The following is an 18,702-nucleotide window of genomic DNA, read 5'->3' on the forward strand; positions in this document are numbered from 1 at the left end:
AGTTCGATGAGTAGACAGATGAGAAGTTGACCTCAGGTTGAAGATTCACACCGCCCCTGGTTTGCAGAGCTGAGTTGAAACAGTAGACCTTCTCGTTTTTTGCAGTCGTCTCCTAGATCTGAGGCCCCGTCCCCTTCTGGATCGCTATGAGGCCACACCCTGGTCTCCTGTAGAGCTGATGGCGGGGGTAGAGTCCCTTCCTGGTGTAGCTGTCTCACTTTTGGCAGCAGGAACAGTGATGAGTCGAGGTTGTCACTTGTAGCCGCTGTCATCCCGTGTGGACCTCCGCCGACATGATTCGTTTGACCTCTCCTCGACACCCGGTTCTGACAGCCTGATTCCTCTGACAGCTTATCACCTATCCGTTCACCTCCTCCTCAGCATCTCCATTCCTTCCTAGCACGAGAAGATTTTGGAAAAAACGTCCCTACACTTTCCTAAGAAATAAAACATGCACCCCTTCCAGTCAATACACTCACACAAGAGGTGTTACTCATTCACTCAATTTAGTTCATGCAAAGGTATTAGTGTAGGTCACGAAAAACTCTTAATTAAATATTGATCTGGCCTATGAACTGGTCAGTTTGTTCCTAAAAAATACTATGTCCAAAACCCCAATTTTAAATGTTCCCTTTTATATCTCCCCTCTTGAGACATAAGGCCATACTAATGGACATCATGTCTCATTAAACCCCAAAAGATCAAAGCCTCACTGTGAAAAAGGTTAAACAATGTAGTCCCAATTTCTGTTATTATCGTATAATGTCCTATAGCCATACGTGAAATAAGCAGGAAAAAAAAAAAAAAAACAGTGTCAAAAATAGACTAACAGCATCTCCAGCTCCATCCAACAAACCATCCTATACTAAGTCAAAATGCTTTTTTTTTTTTTTTTTTTTTAGTCAACCACCTAAAAGCATATCAAACTCTATGCTAAATCTCCAATTAGAGTAATTGACAGTGATCACTATTATGATTCAAAATAGGTAGAAAATAAAGTTGTGGCTTCGCTTCTTTTTTTTTTTTTTTTTTCAATGGTGACTCAGGGTTTTCTTTTCTTGTCAACAACGGTTCATGTATTCCATCATTGCCCTACGTCACCTGTTCCAATATGTCCAGCTAAAGTAATGTCTCTGTACGTTTCAACTTTTGAAATGTCTCTAGCCATATATCTTCTTGTCATCCATACGGCAGGGAGCAATAACTGAAGTGTGTTGCCCGGGGAGGGGACAGTGTCGTGCAAAATGAGTCATATGACCACACGTGAAGCAACCCGTATACTTGAGAGGCCTGTTCCTCAGCCCAGAAAATGGTCTAAATCCTTGCACTTGCTGATGTGCCCCTTGCGGTGTAGGTATAGGGGTGGGAGTCTGCAGTGGTGCAGACTGACAGCCTTCTGGATGGGGAACCAGCTGTTGATACTCTATGTGCCCCTGCTGCACACAGTCAGGGAGCCTCCAGGTCGGGCTGAAACCTGGTAAAATCTGTGGGGTACCTTGTAGAAGAGCTGGAGCTGCCCGTGGAGCAATGGGGTTGACAGCCGGTGGTATCTGGTTACACTGGCGCCAAAGATGTCCATATTTCTGACAGATGTAGCACGGCCCTCTGACGGGACTTCCCTGATGTCGTCGTAACGGCTTTGGGTTTGCTTGTCTGTCACCTGCGTCCTGGGCACCCGCTGTACCTCTGCTCTTCGGGTCTGGACTCGCCATATCAACCACTGCTCCAGCTCCCAGCCCGTCACGTAGTCCATTGTCACTGCAATGCCCTGTGTCCAGGGCTGACAATTGGTCGATAGGTTCCTCACCCAGTGATGTAGTGGAATCAGAAGATATGGCATTCTTCCCAACCGGCTCTTTACTGGACCGCTCCATGGCAGCCAACCTGACTTGGCGTCCCACATAAGCCTCATTCAATTGTCTAACCTTTCTGAAAAACAATCTAAACACTGTATTCTTCCTTGCCTCCATGTTTAAGCAATCTTTCTGATATGCTCTGGCAAGCATTGCTAATGTGTTAATAATTTTTGGGTCAAACATGCTGTCTTGTGGCCAAGGATTAAAAGGATGCAACCTGGGTTTCCCCCATATTTCAACAATTGTGTTGACCACATCAAAAAAAGAATCCTCTTGTTGTAAGGAGTGCTTCTGCTGTTCTGATTCCATAATTGTTGATCAAATATCCAAATGATATTAAACCACAATTATTGTCACGTTACTTCAACCTCTATAGGTGTTCCCCTCTGGAATCAGATTTTACTTATAATATGGTTATATTAATTTTTTCTTCTAAAAAAATCACACACAAATCATAAATGTGTCGAGTCCACAACGGACCTCTGTCAGTACGTTAAGAACAGTTTTGAAGGAGAAATAATATGGGAATATTACAATACAAGTGTGAGGTGTCTGTACCACTCAACACACATGTGAGTCAACCCAATAGTGTTGCTCCTATATCCTAAATGTTTGAATTTGTATAAATGTGTAAGTCTGGTCAATACATTACTTTAATCCCAGACATGAACCGTCCTCTATTAGCCAGGACTGGAAACAACTCAACCGAATTTGGCGCTCCCCTCCCACGGAAAACTATGAACAGACATGAACGGATTAAATTAGACACAATACAGACAAACAACATTAATCAAGCATACTTAACAGTGAACTCACACACAAGAAACACCATAGAATACCAATAGGCTGAATAACTGTTAGACAACGACTGTTAAAAGGAGAAGGTAAGTTCTATAAGTCAGAAATGTTAAAGCACAAAAGAACACAGAACCTCTCAAACTTCTCATTCATACAGTGAGCATGCAACCTTTGTGCCGACCACCAGGTGGAGTCAGTCTAGGTGTTTGGATGCGTCAATCCATTGGAAGGGGCAGGTTCATAAAATAGGAACCACTCCCACTGCAAGATCCGTCACCAGACACTAACTAAAATATATCTCTTAACCACCAGAGGGCGATAATCGACAAACTAAAATGACAACACAATGTTCTGTAGTTCTGAGTTCTACCACTGTGGCAGAAAACTACTACTCCCAAACTGTCCACTTGAATTAATAAACTAAAATTGAATTCACTTTAGCAAAATAAGAATCACCAATATCTCCCCGTTGCCGTAATTCAGATGCTTTTTGGAATAAGCCCCCAAACCCCTGCATTAGAAAGATTGAGAAATTTCTACTTAATCGTCCTCCATTTTAGCCTTCTATTATAACCAAACCCTAAATACCACCCTCTGTATTCAATCACAAATATAAGCATCACTTACGATCCAGTAGCCAACCAAAATGTAATACTTCCATGAATTAAAACACACAGATCGTATCACACCTATAGTTTGACCTATAATTAACATGATTTGTCCCAATGTCGCTACAAAACGTTACCCCAATAATCGACCCTTAGCGTTATCTAAAAACAACAATGACCCCGTCGAATCCCCTAGCGTCCTAGGTGTGTTGTTTCTCAGAAAAATAGCCATACGTCAATAAGGAGGAACAAAATTATAGTACTTAAACATTTAGTTAAATTATTAAATTAAATCTGTCGTGTATAAAACACAAAACGGACCGAATTCAAATCTTTTTAACAAATCTTTTCCTTTATATTATCTTAGTATTACTATTATGTTAATACTAAACACCATACTTTAGCACAAATTGAAATAATTATAATTAATCTACTCCTACATGCCATTATTACACTAACAATTATTTTCGTCCCTTTTTTCAACTATATTTAACACTCCAAAAAGATCATCTTCGTTGATTTTAGGCCTAAATAATCATATCTGTGTAATTTCAACCTAAGTCCTTAGATAATTATTTCATACTATTCATTTCAGCTTCATCATCCCCTCACGACACATAAAACAATTGAAATGTGTCGGTAACGAATTCCAACTCGCCAATAACTCACAAATACAACCTATTTAAACAATTTACAATGGAACAAGCCATCTTCCTCAATACTGCTAATAAACTCCTTTCACATAAAAAACAACTTCAAGCCTCAACCTTTTTGTCAAAACGTACAACTATAAGTGCTTCAAATCATCACAACAGACACAACCTTACTCAAAACATCAAACATCAAACACGTACTTGAACACACCTACCCACGGGCTAACAAAATCAAATCCACAGAACCAAATTATCTACAAAAATGGAATTACTACGAAATCAAATAAAGACCACATCCCTCCTCATGCATAATATCGGCCAACATTAAATTAACGAAATACACTGCTACCACGAAAGCAGAATAAACCGCATAAAAGAGTTATTGCATAAATGTAAAAAGTGAAAAGAAATAAAGAAATCAAATTTAAACCACACAAACCATAGCCGTGCCAAGCTAATCATCTTCCCTTATCCAAATACTCAGCCAATTTCTCGTACTTAGCATCTTGCAAACATATTAGACTCCAACCCCTATATGCCTCTTTGACAAAAATGGCAGCTGAATGCGGTCAAAACTACAGCGCCTTGTCAACATTTTTTATTTGTAAGGTTACTTGCTTATACTTCCGGCAATGGGTCTGGAATATATTCACTACTAACTGTCTCGCAATTGAACTGAAGATTTAAAGAACATCAAGATAATTAAGCGTAACTTGTTTAAAAGTTTGGAAAACGATTATGAGTGCAGTAAAAACAGCCAAAAAGAGAACAAAGGAAACAAAAGAAGATTTTCAGACTTAAAGGGAACCACAAAGCGACTCCCAAAAAACTACAAAGCAAGATGGCCGCAAAACCGCTAGACCACTGTAGCCAAAATACTTAGAATTCGATCTCAACACCAAAGGTAATCACCAAAGGACAATTATTACACGTTGAAGCCCCAATAATATGCCTCACCCGTGTGACTAAGAGAGGTGAAAACGATCGGGCCTACTACAAATCTAATCATAATAACCCAACAGACCAACGTGCACAAGCACCACACCACAGTGTAATCATGAATGGGATATGTAGAAAGAGAAACCTATTATTGTCGGTTACTGTAACATGAAGTCCTATGATATTGTTATAAATTAACCAGGCTAATTATCTTCCCCTCTGTAAATACTCAGTCAATTACTTGTACTTAATATCTTGCAAATATATATAAAATATATCCACCATTAACTGGCTTGCAATTGAACTGAAGATTTAAAGAAAATCAAGACAAATAAGCGTAAATATTGAAGGCCTATTACATAGATATAACAGGCATGATTAGAACATGACTCCGTGTTCCCCAAAATGAACAAAGACATTGTAAATAATATAAGGACTAGCCAAGGCCAGCAAGAAAGAGAAGGGGAAAAATAATAATAACAGAAAAAATACAGACATGAGCTGTATTTCACCAAAAAGAGCACAATGGAAGAAGGAGAATTAGCCAGCCAAATTTACATGCTGAGAAAAGATAAGCCTTAGTGACATTCACAACAAGAGCAAGTTTCAGCAGAAACATAAAAGTGTTTGCAGAGCCACTTAACCAGCCCCAATCATAAACGCAACGCATTTCGCATGTACTCCTAAACAGAAACCAAACATAATTTCATCAAATATCATCTCTTTACTTCAGCATTCGCAATGCTATATTCCTGGCCTACACCAACACTTTCCCCAGGGATAAAGACCGGGCTTAACGAGTCGTTAAAAAACACATCGCCACTTTTTCATCCATCGCCCTTTACCTCCCGAAAAAGTATCACCTGTAGCCGAACGAATGATTCCTCGAATCATGCCTCTTCCTCACATCTAAGCACAGACATTTTACGGGCGTCTAGCACTCGTGGTCTAGCGCGCGCCGGCGTCTCCATGCGCCTGTACAAACGCACAAAGCTGATAACCGGGATCCATGTAAAAAATAAACATGGCATTTCAAATGCCACACATAGGTATAACGGAGCTGACTTATCCTCTCACACTCGGGTAACATCTAAAATGTATCTCTCTTATCCCTACACGGTAGAACACTACAAAATACATAACCATACGAATTCAACCCTATTCTGCTATACTACTCAACGATTTGACTCGACTAATTGTTAGACTTATGCCGAGAATAATATTCATAATCACAAGTATCTTCCATTGTTCCCAAGACACAGTCAAGGCCACGAGTGACCGGCCCTTACGCCAGCGTGTTACCATAAGCACGTATTAAGGACACCCAAATTGTCACTAAGTCCGCTATACCATTATTACAGTCAAATTTTCACGGGAAGGCTTATAGAAGCGAGGTCTAACTTCCAATGCCTCAGTACTCAATATAACACTAAGGTACGTTTAAGCCATATTACACAAAGGGTTCTGCAACCTCTATATGCGCATAACCAGCATACCAAATTATACATGTATCGCACTGCCGCTAACAAGCCGTGAGCCCATATAGAGCCCCTAAACCTGTATTATTGTACTTCAAAGTACCCATTATCCTCACGGCCTCCCCAATCCATACATCCCCCATAAATGCGCACGTTGCCACGAATGCGTACACAGAATACAACAAAACAGGATCTTTAACGAGTACCCCCTCAGATAAAACCATTTCACAGAAATGTGGCTATAGTAACACTCACCGTTTGAGCAGCACAAAACTCCACACATCCAGAAAAAGTCCTCCTAAGGCGGATAGTTAAACCGTCTGCCGAACAACGCCAACTGAAGTAAATTCTGTGTAACACACCGCGGTTAAAATAACGTGGAATAAACGCAAGCCGTTAGTGGGGATGCAGGACAAAGGAGACTAGTCCGTGGTGATAAGGTTCCTCCGTGTCTTTATTTGTCGACAAGGAGCATAAAGGTTACTGCAAAGGGTCCAGGATTAGCAGCACACCGCTGCACACAAAGTCACAGGTTTTTATACACAAGATTCAAAAGACGGTCCTTGACTCCAGAGCTCCTCCTCAGCCCTATTTTCAACCAATCACAGACTGATCCGTCCTGGCCCGAGCGGATAGCCCACTGTGCATTTTAATAGGGTCACACAATGCCTTGAAATCAATTCCACAATAATATGCTTTCAGTACAGAACCACATTTCACAATTAAGTTTCATTATGAGATTAATACTCTGCACATTATACACTTTAAAATGGTACCAAGAATCATGTTCTCATTCATCTGTAAACAATAGTTACTCAATGAGGCTTTTAATAACGCAGGAATCCATTCAGAGTGGAGACTTTTACTTCTCCTGGCTTCTACTTTAGTTAAAATCACATAGGCCATAGATAAAGACTTTGTTCATTTTACTTCAGTATATGTTTTCACCCAGAAATAATAGTTACACAATCAAAGCAACTTTGTTTTTCATTCAAGTGAGTTAGATACGTTTGTATCATATGTGGGCTTGTGGTCACAGGGCTGTTCAGACAGGTAGGCCTATGCTAAATAGAATACCATGGGGTCGAGCCTCAAAGCAAATGATCACAATAGAACAAAAGCTCCTCTTCCTGGTGTAAACACGAATCTCTTTTGTTAACCAAGGCAAGGTGATTCTCTTTGTCTCCCCAAACACCCATTTGGTTACCGGGGCCGTCTCTCCAAGCAGAGGGTCTATTGTCACAACACAGCAAATGGCCATATCTACTTGTACCAATTAAATAAGTCAAGTTGTGGCCCATTTTATCTATGATTATGTTATGAAATATACAGCACTGTCCCTGAAATCATCAACACAAACTCACTCCATGAGGAGTCACACAGGGGATAAACGTTTTAGTTGTACAGAGTGTGGCAAAATGTTTAATCACAGGGCATATCTGAAGAGACACACAATGATTCACACAGGGGAAAAACCCTTTGCTTGTTCTGTTTGTGGTAAAGGCTTTAATCAGAAAAGTGTTCTAAAAACACACACGATGACGCATACAGGTGAAAAGCCCTTTTCTTGTACAGTTTGTGGTAGAGGCTTTGTTAAAACGGATAACCTGAAAATACACATGAGGACTCATACAGGTGAAAAGCCCTTTGCTTGTTCTGTTTGTGGTAAAGGCTTTGTTAGCACAGGTGATCTAAAAAATCACGTGAGGACTCATACAGGCAAAAAGCCCTTTTCTTGTACAGTTTGTGGTAGAGGCTTTGCTAGAATGGATAATCTGAACATACACATGAGGACTCATACAGGCGAAAAGCCCTTTTAGTTTGTGATAAAGGCTTTGCTAGAATGTCTAATCTAAAAACACACATGAGGACTCATACAGGCGAAAAGCCCTTTTCTTGTACAGTTTGTAGTAGCGGCTTTACTCAGAAAAATTCTCTTAACCCATTGAGACCTGGAACTTGTGTCATATTTTGATTTGAGCTAAAAAAGCATTATTTTACACTTTGGCTATTAAAAAAATAGCAGATATACAAGCTCATAGCGCGGCACCGAGTGCCGCGCTACGAGCTTGTAGATCTGCTATTTTTGAAAATTCGTGAAAATATGTGCAAATCTTTGAATATATATATTTTTAAAGCAAACATTTTTTACTCAAATCTTTGCTTCTGGGGGTCCCTGGAACAACATATTTTGATGAGGGTCCGCGGCCAAATGCATATCATTTTGGGGGTCCATGACATGAAAAAGATTGAGCACCACTGATATAGAAACATACGTTTTTCAGAAGACTGTTGGGATTTAGGAGACATGTAGAATCGGCTTCAGGTCTCAATGGGTTAAAATACACATTGAGGACTCATACAGGCGAAAAGCCCTTTTAGTTTGTGATAAAGGCTTTGCTACAATGTCTAATCTAAAAACACACATGAGGACTCATACAGGGGCTAAGCCTTTTCGTGGAAGTTAGTCACACACACACACTATGTGACACATGTATATGATCATTCAGTCTAATCCAGGATGACAATGAGAAGGATACTAAAGCAGAGGAATTGAATTATCCGACAATATCAACATGACTGAATAAAATAAATATGTGTTTCTAGTTTCTTGTGATAGAGTTTTGTTTTATCTTTTGTATGGTTCTTATTATCTGTAAAAATATTATCTTGTATTATTCCCTCCAGCTCATAGGTTATTTGTAGAACAATATGAGCACCAGTGTCTGTCCACATTTGTCAGGATTAAAAAGAGTCACGTTTATTATATATATATATATATATATTCATTAATATGCCTGCAATAAATATGTTCATTGATATGCATACCAATGCATATGCAAGTGCTGACAAGCTGATGGGTTTGTGTAGCAGCTCACTGTGTGGCGACATGTGTGTTGTTTGGATTGATAAAGGATCATAGTACATTATTTGGTAGATGCCAGAGACAGTTGAGTTAGTTACATTCTACGGAGTTGTTTGTCTTTATTGGGGTGTTTTTTCTGAACAAAATTGTTTTTTACGTATTACTTGTACATGCCATTTTTGAACATTTTGATAATGTTTTTGTTTGTTTAGTTTAATAAAGGTTTCAACACTGCTTGTCCTCTATGTATGCTTTATCATAGGCTCCATGCACAGCAGCCATATTATCACTTCCTTCACAGGTTACCAATGATACTAATGAAGGCTCTGTTCCATTTAGTCTAGCACAGTGGTTTCCACGACCCCCATAACTCTGAGAGTGTACAAATAGAACCAAATGGACCCGTAAGGGTCCATTTGGTACAATAATAAGTATTCATAGTCTGTTGACTACATATGAATATGGTATTTTGAATCTGAATCTGAATATTCCAATATCTCAATCTACGTCACCTCTTCCTCCTCCTTCCACCCACCCCTTTTCTGCTCCACCTCCTAGCCACACCTATTTCTCCAGGATATAAGAGACGCTTATCGACTTTCCTTATTAAAAAAAAAGAATGGAGGGGTCTACAGAAGTATTAGTAGAGACCAACTCTGACGATACTCTTTATGGTTGTAGTGGAGCATATGACCCCGATTACAATCCTTGGGGTACCGTGTCTGGTGAATACATGGCCATGGCGTTATGTCCACCACCATCACCTGTCTTCTACTCAACACCGTCTTCATCGCCAGAGTTTATGCCACCCTCACCATGCTCATCATCACCGTTGTTATACTTCACACCATGCTCAACGCCAGAGTTTCTACCACCCTCTCCAGTGGATTCACCCCTGACTCTGGATCAACCTGATGGTCTGCTCAGTACGGTCTTTCTCGATATTATAAAAGTATGCATAGCAAAGTTGCTGGATGTGGTTATAACTGACCAGATGAAAGAAGACTGCTACGGTTGTCAAATTGATCACCCCAGCCAGATCGAACACCAGTGCCTTGGTTCACTACCGAGATATTATCTCTACAACCATTTTAAAGAAATAGTGAAAAGACTATGGAATGATACATTTATGCCTGGAATCATGCGTGTGTTGGAAACTCAGGGGCTTGTTGCTATCCCTTCAATAATCCAAGGGATTTGTGAAGCCTTTATTCATGAATTGAAAGACGCTTTCAGAAAAGATCCAAGAAGCCACTGGTCATTACAAGGATACAAATAATGCATTGACCGAACTCATCACATTTTGGAGTGCCTAGAGATCTAGTATTGACAATTATTGACAACTATTGGATTAGAGTGTATATATTCATGAACATGTAATCATAATAAAGTTTGTAATACAAATGTTTTTTATTCTTTTATTATGATGGTTTATTAGGGTTAGGGTTTGTGTTGACAAAACAACAATATCATACAGACAACTTATCTGTCAATATCATCCATCTCATTTGACAAGTTTGACAAGTTTTAAAGTGACTTGTGGCAAATTCAGAAAATAATTATCCCTCAGAGGACTAGATAAGAGGGTTTGACCAGCCTCCTGTACCAAAACAGTCGATGGACTGTTCAGGGTGGTATGGCCGTAAGCAACAGCAGCAGTAGCCGGTAGGGCTTATATAGATGACAGGGTGTTCACTCTCCATTCCGACATCTCACCACTCCGACTAGTGGCTTCCGCGTGCGGTTAGGGTTAGGGTTAGGTATAGGGTTCGTCAACGTCGGAAAGGCGACATGTCGGAAAGGAGAAATGCACCCAGATGACAGTGGCCCTGCTGTGGACCGTGTGTATTCCTCTGTTCTACTTGGGCTGGCCTGCTAAAGGCTAGAAGTGACACTCTTCAGCAGTGCCATTTTCTTAGTTAGTGCTGCGTTCATAAATGACGCTTGCTCATTCAGTGTGGCAAATGAAAAATGCTTACAGCACCTTGTATTCCCAGGCGGTCTCCCATCCAAGTACTAACCAGGCCCGACCCTGCTTAGCTTCCGAGATCGGACGAGATCGGGCGTGTTTTTTTTTTCTTTTATTATAAAAATCATATTTACAATTCAGAGCAGAAACAATATGCAGAAATTAAACATAAAATAAATGAATCATATTAAATGAAAATAATAACGAAATCAAATATGACAGAATACAGAGTTGTGATACATTGAGCATTAATTCACAGGTCCTGAATTCATATTCTTATTCCTCATTAACTTTTCATTAAAAAACTTTAATAAACATAAACATTAATTTATCATCAGACGAAATGGTGATAAACGTATCACTATCCACAAAAAAACTTTCAAACTGCTCTCTGTCATATTTGAACACAAATAATACATCCCTCCTTACAGTAGATTCAAAAATAGGCCACACTTTCACCTTCTTCCCTTCAAAATGAGCTAAATTCCTCCTTGTCCTGACCGCATACCTCGCATGGCTCAGCACAAAATTTAGAACGTTAACATTCACCTTTCTTGTATTCTCACTTGCACCAAACAACATCAGTTCCCTCCATTTAAAACCTTCAATGAACTCATGTTTCCAGTTTTTCAATAAGAAACCCTTTAGTTTACTGTAGAATTCCTTCAGTCCCTCACATTCTAGAAATAAATGCATAAAGCGTTCTGGACTTAATTCACACACGTCACACTCTCGCTTTACTGATCGGTCTATCTGATGTAAAACAACATTTGTAAAGATCCTACACGGAAAGGAAATATATGAACATATATGCCAATATATGGCAGGTATATGCAGAATATATGCTGCATATATGTCATATTCAGGTTCATATATGTGCATATATGTTGATATATAGGGAATATATGTCTCATATATAGCTCATATATGTTCACATATATGCCACAATCAGGTTCATATATGTGCATATATGTTGATATATAGGGAATATATGTCTTATATGTAGCTCATATATGTTCACATATATGCCACAATCAGGCTCATATATTTGCATATATGTCATAAATGCCTACATATATGCCTACATATATAGCTAATATGTATTTGACTTTTTGCATACATGTCATACATAATGCCTATATATATATAGCTCATATCTCCCTTTTTTATTTGCAAAAAAATGAATTCATTATTGTACGTATTTCCATCCAATGTAGATTTTGGTTTGTGGATTGTGGAAGATATAATATAAAGACAATATTGTTTAATTAGGTCTGCATGCTGCCACTCTTATTTATTTTAAAACACAACTAAAGACCTTTCTGTTTTCCACTGCCTTCTAGAGGCACAACAATTTAAAATGTTTTACATGATGTGAACATCATCATCATTATCAGTTATTATCATCATTAGTTTTATCCTTCAACTTCTTGTTTATACCCCAAAATGACTGCTATACAGGTTTTGTAGCAATTTGTAGCAATTATAGAAATATTAGACCTTAATTGTCGAATGTTTAATGTTCTAATCATGTATACTTTATTTTACATTTTGGACAAAATAGCCAATTTTACATTGAGTGCACATATCCCATGCAGTGCCCACTTACAGCAGTGGTTCTCAACCTTTTCAGGCCACAACCCCCCAAAATAATCATATTTGAACTGGGGACCCCAACCCTAATATGTACTTGTAATGTAGGAGTTGAGGCATTTAGTTTTAATTGACTCAGTTCCACAGATCAATATTTTGAAAATAGCCGATCAACAAGCTCACAACGCCTTGATGGGCTATTTTGCCTCTTTCTTATATTATTTTGCAATTTGGCCAACATTTGACCAGTTTTTTAGTATAGTTTGTTGATTACTTTTGATGCAGTAATTATTTTATTTGTATTATTATTATTTTTTTTTTAGGTATTAAAAAGGTTACTTAAATTGTCACTTCACTGTCATCTGGGACCCCCCCCCCCCCCCCCCCCACACACACTCAGGGCCGTGTTAATGTCAAAATGCGCACTAGGCAACGGACAGTTTTCGGGCCCCCCCCCCAGCGCACATGCCCGCGCGCGCAGCGCGCGCGCATGTGTGCGACCCATGCGCGCGCGCGAAGTCATCTAGCCTTTATATATATCTATGGTTATTTCGCGGATTGTGGCCGTTTTTGGGCGTTTCTTTGTTACTTTATTTCGGTTTTAGGGTTAGGGTTAGGGTTAGGTTAGGCTTATGTTATTTAATTAAAAAAAAAAAAAAAAAAAAACTTTTTAATTTTTTTTTTTTTTTTTTGGGGGGGCATCTTTCGGGCCCCCCCCCGACAAGACATAGGCATGTGCCTACATTGCCTGTGCATAAACACGGCCCTGCACACACTCCCCAATCATGTGGGGATCCCCCTGGGGGTCCCGACCCACAGGTTGAGAACCACTGTGCGACATTACGTCACGCAGCTAAGGGCGGAGCTTATTAGAATTTGAACAGAGGCGGAGAAAGTGAAACTAACGTCTGACGGCTGAGCGAACATTTATTTACAAACAGCTTGATTCCATGCTTCTACTCTACTAGATAACAGGTAAGTTTAATTAGTTTATGGAATTCAAATGTTATCCAACTTGTTAGTATCGTAAACGTGCAGTTTTTATTAGCCATGTATCACATGACGCTCGTCCGTCACGAGCGTCATGGCTGAACTTAATCCTGTTTTTTGCACGTTCTCCATTTAGAACCTGTACATCTACATAAACGTTCAGATTTTAAATATAAAGTGCTTACTCTATGGCCATGGATGTTACAAGTCTACTCGGGCACTCAGAAATACCCGTATTGTCTGTATTGTTCAATAAAAAGCATTTTAATTTGATCGGTGGCCATTTTCTCCGTATTTCCTTATGCGTTCAACTACGTGACCCTATTGGTTGGGAGGTGTACTGCACTCTGATACATTGTAAATCTATGACACAATGGCCACCGGTCGGATTAAAATGCTTTTTTATGAACAATCTGGAATATACGGATACTTACACCCACCCGAAGTGAATTGTAACATCCGTGGCCATGAGGTAAGCACTTTATATTTGAAATATGAACGTTTATGTAGATGTAGGGCCGTAAATGGAGAAATAGCAAGAAACGGGTTGAAGTTTCCTCATGACTGTCATGATACAGTGATTCGCTCAAGCTTAAATTATGTTTCGTCGTAAGACACTGTTGCACGCCCAAAAATCACTGATCTACAAGCTCACAGCGACACATTGTGAGCTTGTAGATAAGGTTTTTGGGGCGTGTAACACAGTCTTAGACATGGCATTAGCATATTAATTTCCATGTGGTGCATGTCAGTGTTTATCAGGTATAAATCAGTCCACAACACAAGCTAATGTTGGACTCATTTATTTTGACTGTAATTAATTATTATTATCATATCTATGAATTTTGTTTGAAACCTACAGTACAAAGTACAATCATTTAATTAAAAAGAGTACAAATAGTAATGGATCAAACAAAACAAAAAATACTTAGTTTTGTTTTGCACACAGCTAGCTAACAAAAGCAGGTAATGTTTATCAGTGGTTCTCAAAGTGGGCTCCAGGGAGCCCCAGGGGTCATTGGGGGGTTTCCAGGTGGTCCCCAGGTAAATGAGGTTATATAGCATCAAAATCAGTTTAACCACTTAAACCCTATAAATTGCCTATTTGAAAATAGCAGATCTACAAGCTCACAGTGCAGCGCATGGTGATGCGTTGTAAGCTTGTAGATCAGCTATTAAAAAACTAAAAAACACTGTAAACAAACTGTGTGGAATATTTCTGAAACACTTTTGTAATTCAAATCTTGAGTCCTATAGCCAAGTACATAGGCTAATAATTAGGGGGTCCTTGACATGAACATGTTTGAGAACCACTGATTTTACATTAATCATTAATCAGTTCTGCGAAACACTTTGCCAAATTCATCAGAAGAACTGAATGAATTATGAGAAGGGTGGCGCAAATTATGAGCAATCTGATGAGTTAACATTACATTTTAAATTACTGACGCACAAATAATATCTATGTCTATTTCTACTATCACAGATGCTGAAAGAAACACCTGGCTGGCAGCTAGTGAGCACTTAAAACCAGTGCAAAGACTGGACACGACAAGAAGAAGTGCGAAGACGATTTTCAGGTGAAAAAAACATCTGCTGCTACGTGACGTCTTTACTTGCAATAGAGTCTGAGGATGTCTTTTATTACATTTTTGGATACCTTTTACTTTCGTTTGATACTTTTCTTTTTTGTTGTTTGACATGTTCCTCCTTTATAATTCTTAATACTATGTATGCAAATAAAATTAATGGGTAGCCTGTACAAAACATTATGCCACCCTTTTACACCTGTAAACTTGTGTTATGCCCAAGTTGAAGCTGTTACCCTCAACTGTTGAGCTGGGGTCAATGACTACATTTTTTATTTGTTTTTCTGTCCTTTAGGTGTTGCATGGTGACAGCAGCAGTTGTTGAAAGGATAATGAAGCTTCCCGACTCGTCTAATTGTCTTGTGTAAACTGTTTTTTCTAATCTGTTTTAAAGCATTGCAAATACGGAGACTATATGGAGGTCATGTTTTAGTTTAACAATCTATTGTTATGTGGAAAGCAACAGACGAACACTGTTAACATGCAAACCATATATGTCTAATTATGTTAAGGTGAAGTTCTCACAGCTACAAAATGGATGCTGAGCATTGAGGGTCCGGTCGGTGTGGCTCCACAGATCAACTTCCTGGCTGGACTGGCAGCTTTTCCAGTTATTACAACTTCACTCTGGTGCACAGGAGCACGCCTGAATTCATTCAAAGGTAACTTTCTGCTTGAAGTAGAACCATCATATGTAACTCGAAAAATGTGCTCTCTTGTAGAGCAGCTATGAGTGCACCTTTTCCATATGTGATTTTTGATTTCAGATGTTTCGTTGGGATCAACCCATCGGCACCAAAACGACAAAGCTGCTCAGCCAGAAAAGTGGGTATATCCTCCTGTCCCTCCTGAAGCGATTGATGGACTTCGATTGGCTTTGAGTGTAAGTTTTGTGCAAAACATTTGGACCATTCCCCACTATATGAATGACATTCTTAATATGTTGCTTTGCCGTCTTAGGTCATATTTTAGTAGAGTTTTATCATTTATTTAGTTTTTTAGATGTCAAACATACCATGAGATCATTCGACAAGACACACTTACATAATTCTATTATTATTATTATTATTATTATTATTATTATTATTATTACACAATTCTAACCAATTATTGTAAATATAGAAGGTGTCTTGGACTCATAAATGCACTCACTTTTCAGACAATTCTAAATAATTGCATGTTTATGAAAAAAAACTAATAAAATAGATACTGTTTGAATAAAGGCTTTGGGCTATCAGCCGATAAACTCACAAGGAAACTCATGTACACTAAATCAGGTGGTGTAGCAAAACGTATATACTTGGAGTCTTTATTTTTCCACTGTTGTCTCATGTCCTTTTGGTCTCTTTGCAGAGGCAACAATGAAGAAGTGACCGCACGCAACTAAAGGCCAGCTGGGTCAAGCCATCAACAGCAAGTTGCTCAGGCATCGCCGAAAGGCAGATAATTGAAATTATTATTCCTGTCTAAGATCAACCAATTATTTTCTATTGTGATTATGTTTAATTGAGATTTTGAATAAATGTTTAATAACATCTAGATATTGTGTTTTATTTAATTCATGTAGGTATGCATATTTGTATTTATGTAGGTATACATATCCTTAACATACTGCATATGTGTAAATAAACATATGTGGAATAATCTATGATTATGAAAGATAATTGTGGATTATTATTAATGATATAGTAATGTACTTTATTTCAACTGTCCTGTTGGAGTAATTTAATGTCCCTTCAAGTTGAGTCTAGCAAGCCCACTGTAGACCCCCTGCTAAGCAAGCAGCCTCAAAGGGTTCTCCTTGCATACCAGCGGGGGAAGGTGTGAGACAAAGTAAATAGGGTGGATAAGGGACAAAGGCTTTGTGTGGCAAGAAGCAGTACAGTACCAAGAGTAATGCCTTGTGGGAAACCAGAACTTCCTGTTACTTGAGATCTGCCTAAAGGCGGACCTTATGTGTGAAGTTGATATAATAGGCTGCCTGAGCACAGGACCTCAGATTCGATTGAGCTGTGCTAGGGTATGGGACCTAGTACAGTTTGCTAACAACTTGGCGAGAGAATGGATGGGCTAAAGTAAGTGAGAATTAACTATGTAACGATTATAACTCTGATGTGTTCATAATGGGATGAGGATTCACGTCATTTAATATTGTTGTTCTGTGTTCTGTTTTCTTACAGGTTTAATAACCTAACCGGTCTGTCTAAGTGATGTAACTAACGTCTGTTTATACCATAGCCTGACGCTGACTTAATGAACCAGCGCCAGGTCTATCTGTAACTGACCATGTAACTTATGTATTCGATTTATGTATTATGTGTGATTTGTGAATAAATATCTAAAAGACAACCAGTTTGAGTGATTAGCTTAAACACCAACCTCTCTCGACCCCCTTTTTCATTGGGCTTTAGCAACCGTAGCTCACTGCTCAAGGCAGGAAGTACGTGATTTGCTACAAAAGTGAACAACATATAAGACCTATATTTAACATATATGTGTAAATAAACATATATTACCTATATTTAGCATATATAATAATATATAATGCATATATGAAATTGGCCCCCTACATATATGGGCATATATGCAGCATTCATATATATGCACATATATGTGCATATATATGTACATATATGGGCATATATGCAGCATTCATATATATGCACATATATGTGCATATATGGATATATATGTGCATATATGTTGAGAGACATATATGTAGGGGGCCAATTTCATATATTTGGCATATATGTTGAACATATATGTGGCAATATAGGTTCATATATTTTCTTTCCGTGTGGGATATAAGCTTGAAATCATTATCTTCACATTCAATACTATACTTCACATTTAAATTCATCCATATCTTTTTTACATTCATTTCTGGAAATACCCTTGTCCAGACAGAATTCTGATGCTGGTACTCTCGTCAACATGAGCTGATAAAAATCCTTCACTTTCATTTTACCCAGTTCTATTTTATTTTCATTCTTTTCAACTCTCAATTCAGGCATTTGCTCCCCTTTACAGTTCTAAAGTTTGGTTCTTAAGTAATCTTTCAAACTACATGTTTAACAATATTTTCCATGTGCCCGCATATAGGCAAATGAGGTGCAATGCCCAATTTGCAGGGTTACATGGCGGCTTTCCGACATGTCGCCTTTCCGACGTTAACGAACCCTATACCTAACCCTAACCCTAACCTTAACCGCACGCGGAAGCCACTAGTCGGAGTGGCGAGATGACGGAATGGAAGGCGGTTACCAATTTGCAGTAGGAGATATCCTGAGTCCGAAATCGAAGTGCATGCGGTGAAAGGTTCTGCGGTGTTTTGCATTTTTTTTGTCTTCACTAGTATGGAGA

The 18,702-nt window shown here is 38.8% G+C and overlaps 1 long non-coding RNA gene across 1 annotated transcript; it reads left to right on the forward strand.

Annotated features, from left to right (window-relative positions):
- The first annotated feature begins 13,645 nt into the window (after positions 1-13,645).
- LOC311040768 lies at positions 13,646-15,700 on the forward strand. The gene is made up of 3 exons (XR_014600310.1): positions 13,646-13,735; positions 15,237-15,330; positions 15,635-15,700. It is a non-coding gene; the product is annotated as an uncharacterized lncRNA (long non-coding RNA).
- The last annotated feature ends 3,002 nt before the right edge of the window (positions 15,701-18,702 follow it).

Source organism: Gymnoscopelus microlampas (genome assembly GCF_963454915.1).
Source record: "Gymnoscopelus microlampas genome assembly, chromosome: 24".
In the NCBI taxonomy this organism is placed as follows: domain Eukaryota; kingdom Metazoa; phylum Chordata; class Actinopteri; order Myctophiformes; family Myctophidae; genus Gymnoscopelus; species Gymnoscopelus microlampas.